Source organism: Cryptomeria japonica, chromosome 10, assembly GCF_030272615.1.
Source record: "Cryptomeria japonica chromosome 10, Sugi_1.0, whole genome shotgun sequence".
Taxonomy (NCBI): domain Eukaryota; kingdom Viridiplantae; phylum Streptophyta; class Pinopsida; order Cupressales; family Cupressaceae; genus Cryptomeria; species Cryptomeria japonica.
In genome coordinates, this window is record NC_081414.1 from 255,909,156 (window position 1) to 255,919,989 (window position 10,834).

Consider the following 10,834-nt stretch of genomic DNA (forward strand, 5'->3'; position numbering starts at 1 on the left):
CCTAGAGCTCACTGCTCAATGGGAAGTCTCACTAACTTACAATAAGGATTATACAGATCCAATAACTTGTACTACTTTACAATAGCATCTTCAATGCCTGATTCAGTACTGGTTCCTACTCTGTTCTTTACATATACCCCTTGACCTATATTTCGCACAATAGGTCTGCCTAATATTTTTCTTATATTCCTTCTACATCACATCCCTAATGTCTACAATGATCTCTTTTATATATAAGAGTCATTTTACAATTTTCCAAGTCGGCTTACACATTTTTACAGTAATAAACAAAATAAAATATAACAAAATCCTGTCAGCCTCTGTGCCGGTGCTAGTGTCCTAAATGTCGATGTAGACAATGATTTGCTGATGCCGATATAATGCTTTTGCCGGTGCCATAGGATTGCAAGGTTGCCATCAATGACAAAACCTTCAATCACATACAATGTCTCATTGGAGTGTGCATATGCCAACAATTGTAAGGTTGCCATCAATGACAATACCTTCAATCACCTACAATTTCTCATTGGAGTGTCCATTTTCCAACAAGAGCACACTACTCAATCACAAAAGGAGCCTCGCTGACTACATACAAATACAGACTACAATCTAGAGAAATGATTGAACTGCAAAGATAACATCTTCTATGCCTGAATACAGTTCCAGTTAAGATCTGTTTGTTCCTATCTGAAACCCTAAACCCTTACCAGAATAACCCTTACATAAATATCCTCACATACATGGTCTCTATCATATATTTCGCATCTACTTTCTTATTTCCTTTCTCATACATATCCATCTCATATATCAAAAATGATCTAACCAACTGACTTATATACTCTTTACAAATCATCATGCCTTATGTCAGCTTACAAAGATAATTACAATATGAACATACATGTCGGCTAGATAACATAAATACATGAATATTAAAAAAAATTGCCAATGCCAGATCCAAAAGATCTCTGTCTCCAATACTGATAACCTGATTCTAAACCATGTCAACCTGCATTGTCGGTAACCAAATAAATCTATCCATCTTGATGGTGTCGATGCCGGTGAAGTGTCTGTGAAGTTCTTGTCTTTACACAACTAACCCAAAATATGAAGTCGGAACAAGTTACCATGTTGCCATCAATAACAATATATTGAAACCAACCAATTGAGTGTAAATTACCAACACAATTAACAATTCTTGAATCTTTATATGACTTTCTTCCTCAAGTGCAGATAGTCTCCTAGCATCTAATTTGTTATACAACTCTGTCAAAATCTTCTTTTCTATCTCAAGTAAGGCCTTCTTATATATATCTAAGTATAACAAAACTGCTTCCTTAATCTCCTTTTGTTCAACATCATCCATATGTTCATAGTAATATTGTATATTACTCAAAATTCCATCCTTAGTAATTTGTTCTACCAATTCATCTACAGATAAAGGAGGGATAAATTTAACACTTTTACTGGATTTAAGAGCCACCAGATTTCTTCTTCTTACTGAGAGTGGGATCTATCTCTTTTACCAATTTCCTCTTCTCTATAGGTATCCTTTCCTTCAAAGGTTGCTTATGAGCTACCAGAGACATGTCCTTAGTTTTCTGCTTCTTTCCTTCCTCAGGCTTCTTCCTCTGAATTCTCATTTAAGTTTTGGGTATCTTAAGAGGTTCATCTTCAGTCTTAGATCTAGAAGTAATAGGGGCAATAAAGGTTTCTGGTTTCTTCCTTTTCATCACACCTTTGTTGGTTTTTGCTACTGGTGAGGCCTAAACTGCTGCCAGAGAGGATGACTCTGCTAGTCCAATAATTTGTTTGATCTCAACAGACATCTTCCAACAACTTGTCCTACCTTCTTTATCTTGTCTTCCCTCTTCTTCTTACTAAACCCTATTTTCACTTCCAATTCCTTCTGTTTAGCTATCCCAAAAGTCTTCTCTTACTCATCTAATGGGAAATCTATAAGTGTCTTGGCATATAGATCCAAGATCTCTCCATCAACTTCATAGCCCATCTCAGTTATCCATACCTTTCTTAGTTCAACTGCTTCCATTAAAGTTTCATCTTTCTTAACCATAAAGCAGATCTCAGTAGAGTATTTATAAACAATGTGCGTAAGCACTCTTTCCCTTTGTTTCATTGCCTTCTGAAAAGCCTTGAAATATCTCCATAAGGTGGAGTCTCTGTCTTGACCTATTCTTCTTAAGGCATCTTTGATTTGCTTCCCTACTAGAATGTCAAAGGCCCATTGCCTTTTACCAGATCTCGGGGTCTCATTGAGAAAGAATAGCATCAGAAAAACAACAAGATTACCATACCAGGATACACCTTTCTTCTCACCCTTAATTTTCCCAAGATTCAAAATTAACTCTATTAGGATAATCGGTGAACAACTGAGAGGGGGGGTAAATCAGTTGTTAATAGATTATGAAACTTTAAGCACACAAAACCTTTTACCAGAATGCATAAACCAAATATCAGAATAGTAGATATATCAATTAAGCACAAACATAGATCATAAGCCAATTACCATGCATCCACAATACATAACACCAAGATTTGTACGTGGAAAACTCGGTAAAGAGAAAAACCACGGTGGGAAGCCTACCCACAATCAATAATACTTTTGCAATAAGCATGTTATTACAATAAGGGGCATGCACATGCAGGAAGGCCAACATCCTAGAGTTCACTGATCATCACAAAGGAGCCTCACTAACTAAAAAAGAAATCCAAACTACAATCAGGAAATAAGAATGAACTGCAAGAATAGCATCTCCTATGCTTGAGTACAGTTCCGGTTATGCTCAATATCAGAGGTCTTAAACCTCTTACACAAACCCAATTCTATCACCTATGATTGACCAAAACTTGTACATATGATTACAACTTTATTCGCATATAGATAATCTTTTATCCCATACCACATGCCACGATCTACAAAGAGAACTTACATCGTATTTATACCAACCCAAGACCTAAACAATTGGGTTGGCCACGTAAAAGATGATACAATAAATCCATTACATAAATCCACAAACCAATGATAAATCAAGTCGGCCTAACACTGAAACAAAATTAACCAAATAATAAATCCAACTGGTAACGCATCAAGAGTATCCACCAACACGTTACATAAATCAATCCATAACCTAGCAGAATAAGACCAAACCTAAAATATTTTGCCATAAGCCAAATGAAATACCACCAATCAACTAGAACATGAACACGATAACCATCAGCATCCTGATAACTTTCTAGAAGCCGCACCAACACCACTTATTGAGTTCATCAAAAGATCTTTAACAAAGCTCTATCGGTAGAACCCTTACCAGTAACCAAAAGGCTTACTAGAACATATGATAGCTTCTGGATAACCATATCTTGAACCAACTAAATGTTAAAATAATCTGAACCACATGAATGACCGAACCAAACCAATTCCACCAATCAGAATATACCAAAGACAAATCTCCTGATCATCATCAAAATCCAACCACTCTACCAGAATCCGGTAGACAACCAAATAAGCTAGTGTTGACCTTAATGAAAAACATCAATTCAACACATAATCAATTCCTCTAAATGGCTAACAATCCCCCCCTTTGGCATTGATGGAAATACTAGATGTGAAAAACATCCAAGTGCCAAGAAGTGCCAAAACAAGTCTCTCCCAATGGAAGACATCCAACAATCTCCCCAAGATGATATAACAATGAAGTTTTGAACCAAAGACCAAACTCCCCCAATGACTGATATCTCTGTTAAGCTCTACTTTTCACATGAATACCTCTCCCCCTTTGACATCAATGCCATAAATATGACATAAACATCAAAGAAAAATCATAAAACTTTTGACCCATACAACTAACTACTCCCCCTGAGTAGTAGTACCAACTCATCAATCTAGAATGAATAATAATTTAGATAAATGCATACTAGATTGATGCTAATCCACATCACTCAAGTCTTTACCAGAGGGGTAGAGACCCCCAATCTATCTCTAAAATACTCAAATGATTCCTTAAGAAAAGGTTTAGTGAAGATATCTGCAATCTTCTCTTTAGTGTTCACATAAACCAATCTAACTTCATTTGTTTCCACCTTCTCCTTCAAAAAGTTATACTTGATTAATATATGCTTTGTCTTGGAATGAAATACCGAATTCTTTGATATGTCAATAGTAACAAAGTTATCACAGTGAATAACTACCGGTTCATTGCAATCTACCCTTATATCCTTCAACATTTTCTTCATCCATATAACTCATGTACAGTTAGTAGCAAAAACAACATACTCAACTTCAATAGTAAATAAAGAAGTACATGACTACTTCTTTCTAATCCATGAAACAAGTTTCTTTACAAGAAAGAAAGCTCCACCGGAAGTGTTCTTCTGGTCATCAACATCTCTAGCCCAATTTGCATCTGTATATACATATAGTGTAAAGTCATCATTTTTAGGATACCATAAACCATATTCAGTTGTTCCTTTCAAATATCTGAAAATCCTTTTCACTGCATGTTAGACACAATGCACCACTAAGAGGGGGAGGGGGTGAAACAGTGGCTCTCAAATATTTTCCCTTTAGCAATCCTATGTGAGCATATCGGTTGATAGATCTAACTCAATGCAAACTTACCGGTTAGTGGGGAAGCCAACACAAATGCAATCACACAAGGGACATCACATAACACTAGCATGTACGAGGAAAACCCAAGATGGGAAAAACCTCAGTGAGCAATGTTGCTAGAGTCTATTGCTCCAATCCAGCCTCACAATGAAAACATAGTTACAAAGTTTAGGGCACCAACCCAAGGAGCACCAACCCCTAACTTTAGGGCACCAACCCAAGGAGATACAACCCCTAACTTTAGGGCACCAACCCTAGGAGCAACAACCCTTGCACCAAGCTACAACTCAATGATCACAAAGATAGCTTCAATTACAAAAGTATTTGTCTTGTTACAAGTGAATCTTGCAACCTTGCCATATATCTTACTCTGTCGGTGAGATACCTTCTCTTCTACATTGACTCACTCCTCTTGCTGCTCTTCACCTACTACTTCTCTATTGGTAAGCCCTACCAGTTCATCTCTCTTCTATTATGCTCTCACTAAATCTCCTCCTCACTGCTCTGCTCTTCACCGATACTAACACTCTATTGGTTCTCTATCTACCTTCTCTGCAACCTCCTTCACCTCTTCTCTACCAATGTGAACACTACCGGTTCTTCTCTCCTACCAGTTGAATGCTTCAACCAGGTTCTCCCTCACTCCCACTCTCTTCTCAGATTCTCGTTGAGCACTTGGCTGATTTTCTCTTACTTGCATAAGTATCACACTTCACAATAGCACAATAATCTTCTATTCAATAGTAGCTAACAATCTCTTTGGCCTCCTTACTTATAGCCAGGTTTTCCTGCCAAAGCCCAATTCAAAATCCAAGTGGTTAGGGTTTCCTCACCATCCATGAAGCAAACCAAATCCAATCAGATCTTGCTTGATCTGATCTCCCCGACATCCATTTGTTCATCTCCGCAATTGACACGCCTTCTAAAACACATTTTCCAGATTTAGGAAACACAATCCTCTATCTCGACCTGCTTCTGCCAAACCACCATTGATGACTCTGTTGTTTCCTTCTCGAGGTCATCTTACAATCTAATCTTCTTACTTTGATTCAGGCACCAACAACTCCCTGACTCTTCTCTATTGTTCATTCTTCCTCGAGACACACACTTCTGACTTGATCCACAAATAATGGGATCCACATTTAGTGCACACCTATTGAGATACCTAACTCCACACGACACTTCACAAACCTCTATGAGCTTGCCACCTTGACTCCTTGTTGCATCCACATCAACCAACTATTAACTTGACCTTTTTAGTCGATCCAAATAGGATCACTAACCAAAACACTCTATCGGTTCTTCTTTCTTGCTGGTTTACTAACCCTACCGATACCTCACATTCTACTAGTTCACTCATCATGTCTGCACTCTGCTGAACTACTGGTGGAACACCACAACCGATCTTCAGACATGACACACCTAAGCATGCACATTCCCATCCAGTGGGAAGTCTTCTGCATCTACACCTTGTCCATATTACCGGTGGATATTCATACCAGTAAACACTCTTGATAACACGTCATCAACCTTCACCAAACTCTATCTTTAGTCAAGTCAGATTCCTCTATTTTCATCTACTCAGCCTTGCCTTCTCTTTGATCAGCTTAGAACATATCTCAGCCAGTTTGTCAAAATGGCAAACAAATCACTCTACTATGGTACAAGTATCTCAACATGCCTTCTCTTTCGGTCTAGTGCATAACCCAGATCTCATGCACTTGAGGCATTCCTTATCTCATAGAAGCATGATGCAAACTATGCATACTTAGAGATAAGCCCCACTTACTGGTAGAGTGACACCTTATCTTCTGCATCCTTCAATGTACTCATGTGACTTCCCTGTTTGTGCAACATCTCTTCAAATAGGCACATGTGATCTAATGTGGGCACATTCGTTGTTAGTCATTGCTTCTCATAATGACTACATCTTCATCTGGTGGGAGTCCTATTGTTCTGCAACCTCACAGCATACTGGTGACCTGTTTATTCTTTTCCTCTAATGTTGATATGATTCAGATAACATTCTTCCTCTTCATCATAAGCACTAGTTCAAACATCTCGCTCATCCTCCTTGAACTCTGGTCATAACCTTTACAAGTTAACATTCACTTTCTTGGTTGATCTGACTTCCCAAGTAAAAAACATCACTTACCATTTGACATCCTTTCCTTATTGGTTACCGATGATCTACAACACAAGGTGATATCAAGGATATCTCAACCTATACTTCCTCCTTAACAATGTTGCACATACATCTCTCATACAGGTTGACATCAATGACAACACAATGCCAAAACTGCACTCTCACGATTCTCTATAAGATCACTCTCATAGCTTGATACAATACAAACAACATTCATAATATCCGTTCTAGTCTATGTCAAATATAGCAGACCTCCAATCATAGATTTATACCTTGTAGGATTTACCAGAGTTGATTCATCTTTCTTTGCCAAATTCTCACTAGTAACCATAGGGCTATCAACCGGTTTGGAATTTTCCATACCAAATTTCTTCAACAACTCTCTAGCATACTTAGTTTGATAGATGCAAATACCTTTATCAGTCTGAGTAATCCGCAAACCTAAGAAAAATCTCATTTCCCCAATCATAGACATCTCAAATTCATTCTTCATATTATCAGAGAATTCCATTCATAACTTATCCTCACCTCCAAAAATTATATCATCAACAAAGACCTCAACAATCAATATATCATCATCAGTGATCTTATAATATAAGTTACTATCAACATTAACTTTAGTGAAACCAAGCTTCAAAAGATATTTGTCCAATCTAGCATACCAAACTCTAGGGGCTTGCTTCAAACCATATAAAGCTTTCCTTAACCTGCAAACCATGTTTTTGTCATTTGAAAGTGAAAAACCATCAGGTTGCTCAATATAAACTTCCTCTTCAAGATATCCATTAAAAAATACACACCATCTGTTTGATAAACCTTGTAATTCTTATGTGCATCATAAGCAAGAAATAATCTCACAGCTTCAATCCTAGCTATCGGAGCAAAAGTTTCATCATAATCAATTCCTTCCTTCTAAGAATATTCTGAAAAACCCATTTAGTTCCAATAACATTCTTATTTTTTGGTCGGGGAGCTAAAGTCCATGTGGTGTTCTTTTCTATCTGATCCAATTCCTCTTCCACAACTTTTATCCAACATTCATCTTTACATGCTTCATCTACTGATGCTGATTCAATTTGAGAAATTAAACATATCTCTTCAACTACCAACCTTCTTCTTGTTAGATTTGATCTTCTGAATGACTCAACCTTACATATCAAGGAGTCTTATGACTTTCTGATTCCTTGCTTTGATCTTCAGTTACTCTTAAATTTTTTGATACTACCAGGGTAATTGGTTCAATATTTTATTTTGGTATAGGTGTTACCAGTTCAATTATAACCATCTCCACTTTCGGTTCTTTCTCATAAGTTCTAATTTGACCTCTATTTTCTTCATCCACCTTGACATTAGCACTCTCCATAATTCTCTGCAATCTCTTATTATAACATCTATATACTTTGCTTTGATTATAATAACCAGGAAATATTCCTTCATCACATCTAGGATCAAACTTTCCAATGGAATCATCTCTTTTGATATAGAATTTACTACCAAAGATTCTGAAATACTTAACTGTAGGTGTATGACCAAACCATAACTCATAAGGTGTCTTACCAGTGTCTCCTTTGATATGAATTGTGTTGAATGTGTACACCACCATGCTCACAACTTCTCTCCAATAGATATGTGGCAAATTATCTTCCATCATTATAGATCTAGCTGCATTCAGGATAGTTATGTTCTTCCTTTCCATAACACCATTCTGCTAAGGTGTCCAGGGTGCAGACAACTATCTCCTTATCCCATGTTTCTCACAATAATTGTTGAATTCATCGGATATGAATTCACCACCTTGATCAGATCTTAAGCATTTGATTTGAAATCCTATCTCTTTCTCAACCATAGCTTTAAAGATCTTGAACTTTTCAAAGGCTTCAGATTTCTCCCTTAGAAAAGTAACCCACATCATTCCAGAATAGTCACCAATGATTAGCATGAAATATTTATCACCTTGGAAACTTCTTACTCTAGTAGGACCACACAAGTCAGTATGAATAAGATCAAGAACATCATTATATTTATCTTGAATACTCTTAAAATAAGTTCTAACTTACTTTCCCATTTGACATTCCTTACATATCGGATGATGAGGCTTCACAATCCTAGGTATATCTCTAACTGCCTTAGTTGAACTAATCTTTACAATGAAATCAAAATTCACATGACACAACCTCTTATGCCATAGCCAACTCTCATCAATATGTGCAATCAAACATGTCTTCTCACCAGAGTTCAAATAAAAGATGTTACCTCTTGTCTGAATACCGATTACAATCTCCAAACCAAATCTGTTAATGATTTTGCATTTTCCATCCTTGAACTATAATTGAAATCCCTTATCTACCAACTGACCTACACTCAAAATATTATGTCTTAAACCTTCAACATAATAAACATTATCAATGTTATGCTTACCATCCAATGATATAGTTCCTCTTCCTTTGATTATGCATGATTTGTCATCTCCAAATCTGACAAGACCACCATCAAATTCTTGCAAAGATAGAAACTTCCTTTTATCTCGAGTCATATGATGTGAACATCCACTATTTATCATACATTCATCAATGTCTTCAACCTTAGCAACAAGGGCCTTCTCTTCATTATGAATGACAGGTTTCGGAGTATCTTCCTTGATAGCCAAGAATACCCATTCCTTTCCATTTCTAGACCCACTAGCTGAATCTTTTGCCGGTTCATCATCAGAATCATCAGTTAAACCTTCCTCATCAACATAGTAGCATGATTTATCTTTGTTCTTCTAGTATTGATGCTTGTTCTAATAATCATGGCTAGTCCTTAAAGATCTTCTAGCTTTCTCTTCAAATCTTTAATTCATTTCAGGACATCTAGATGCAAAATTACCTATCTTATTACATGCAAAGCATTTGAAACGTGATTTTCCTTCATACTTACTTCCTGTCAGACCTTTAGGTACTATTCTAGAAAATAGGGCTTCAAGCTCTTCAAATTCTTCATCCTCTTTCTCCATATCCTCCGGTTCCTTCATATACAATGCTTTCCAATCACTCTTGTCGGTTGATGATGTAGATGCCTTGAATGCAAAATCTGTCTTTGCATCTTTTTGAGGACCAAATTCTCCAATCTCATCTTTGCTCAAAGATCTGCCACAACATTGAATTCCCAAGACAGTTTCATTGACTCTTTCCATAAAACCAATAATTCTCTCATCTTATTCCATTCTCAAGTTCTCATACCTTACCTGGTAACCATAAAGTTTAGCAATTTTAATAGTAGGGTCACCTTCATTCAGAGTCTCCAACTTATCCCTTATAGCCTTTGCAGATAATTTGTCTATTAATCCCATTACCTATTGATCTGAAAGGGGGCTCAAGAGAGCTTCTCTAGCTCTACATTCATTTTCAATGTTCTTATCCAAGTTTGTTAGAGGAGGATTTCTAGATGTCAGATCATAAGGTGTATAGCCTTTCTCAGTGATCTCCAAAATCTCCTTTCTAAGACATCTCAGACGAGTCTCCATCTGAAGCTTCCATACTCTATAATTTGTTCCTTCAACCCTAGGGTTGTCCTTTCGGTAAGAAATTGAAGTTTAATGATTACTTGCCATAGGATCTTCCTCAAGCCGTTAAGATTCTACAAAGAGGACCATGCTCTGATACCAATTGTTAGGATAACCAGTGAACAACTGAGAGGGGAGGGGGTGACTCAGTTGTTAATAGATTATAAAACTTTAAGCATACAAAACCATTTACTGAAATGCATAAACCAAATACCAAAATAGCAGATATATAAATTAAGCACAAACATAAATCACAAGACAATTACGATGCATCCACAACACATAACACCAAGATTTGTACGTGGAAAACTTGGTAAAGGGAAAAACCATGGTGGGAAGCCTACCCAAAGTTAGATAATACTTTTGCAGTAAGTATGTGACTACAATAAGGGGCCCGCACATGCAGGAAATCTAACAGCCTAGAGCACATTTCTCATCACAAAGGAGCCTCACTAACTACAAAATAAATCCAGACTACAATCTAGAAATAAGAATGAACTACAAGAATAACATCTCC